We start from the raw sequence: 1,629 nt of genomic DNA, 5'->3' as shown, positions 1-1,629 counted from the left end.
AAGTTGGTTTTTCTCTCTTAACATAGATGGCTTCCTTCACGCCCCTCTCAAACCACCTATTTTCTTTATCCAGAATATGGACATTCTGGTCCTCAAAAGAATGTCCTTTGTCCATAAGGTGTAGGTGTACTGCGGAGTCTTGTCCAGAGGCAGCCGCTCTTCTGTTTGAAACGTTCTTCTGCTGAAACGTCTTCAAATCTTGAAAACCAAGTCCAGTGGATATTTTTTGAATTTTTACGGAAAATATCTTGAAAACCAAGTCCAGTGGATATTTTTTGAATTTTTACGGAATGACTATGACCTGGATGACTGAGAACCTTCATCAGCATACAGCTGTAGAGATCAATTGCTCAGGCGTGCAATTGGTGATGCACTATACTTCTGGCTTTTTTTTTTTTTTTTTTTTGTAAGAGTAGCAAGAAAAAAAAACTGCTGAAAGACAGCCATGAAATGTCCTGTTAAGAGTTTGCAACAAAAACTGTGGTTTTCTGGTCAGAGGAGAGCAAAACCTGCATTTCTTGACCAGTATGTTAAAGACTATGTTGTAGCGAAACTAACACTAACACGAGACCCCGCCTCTCGCCCATTGACTGCTGGAGATAGGCACCAGCACCCCTCGCGACCCCACTTGGGACAAGCGTGTCAGATAATGGATGGAAGCTGGTCAGAATTTACGGGGAAACGGATTGAGTTGAACAAAGATAATATTGCTAAAAAAAAAAAAAACTGTTAGAGGCAAAGAGACTTTAAGACTGAAGGTAAGGTTCACCTTTGAGCGTGATACAACCATAAATACACAGCCAAAGCAACCATAGAGTGGTTTAGTGAAAAGCATATAGTCTTATGTTAAAATGGCCTAGTCAAAGTCCAGATTTGGTATCGTTTTTCAGGCTATAGATGAAGAATTTTCTTCAAACTCCTGCACAGCAAAGAATGTATTGGAAACACATTGCTGCTGCCTAGTGGTCAGTGTTCTGCAAAATGCACTACGTTTACAAACATGTACACGTTGTATCGTAATTTGGGATTTCCACTAAATTTAGAGTTATTCCAATGGAGAAAAAAAGTACTATTTTCCACAGATATATAAATATTTTTGTGTATGAAGAGGAAACATATACAATCAGAATGAGCCTCAGCTATTTTGCAAAAAAGTACTAGCTGACATAATAAAAAACTAGAGGGGGTTACTAAATTATGTGTTTTAGCCTTACATTTGTGCTCGACTTTGTGTACGTCGTCAACCTTAGAACATGCGAAAAGTATGTTTTTTTTTTTGCATTGCTTTTGATTTTATTTTCAGAAATGAGTATAGAGGAAATTAAAACATCACATCAGCTGCATCGAGAGAAAAAAACCCTCCTCCACCTCTAGTGAGGAATCATGTAGGCCTAATTCCTGGATTTTAGGCATTCACATCCACGATGTTCATAACCCTGAAGTAAAATACACTATATTGCCAAAAGTATTTGCTCACCTGCCTTGACTCACATATGAGCTTAAGTGACATCCCGTTCCTAATCCATAGGGTTCAATATGACGTCGGTCCACCCTTTGCAGCTAGAACAGCTTCAACTCTTCTGGGAAGGCTGTCCACAAGGTTTAGGAGTGTGTTTATGGGAATTTTTG

This window comes from Cyprinodon variegatus, unplaced genomic scaffold (assembly GCF_000732505.1).
Source record: "Cyprinodon variegatus isolate N-32 unplaced genomic scaffold, C_variegatus-1.0 Scaffold2164, whole genome shotgun sequence".
In the NCBI taxonomy this organism is placed as follows: Eukaryota; Metazoa; Chordata; class Actinopteri; order Cyprinodontiformes; family Cyprinodontidae; genus Cyprinodon; species Cyprinodon variegatus.
This window is presented reverse-complemented; position numbering follows the sequence as displayed.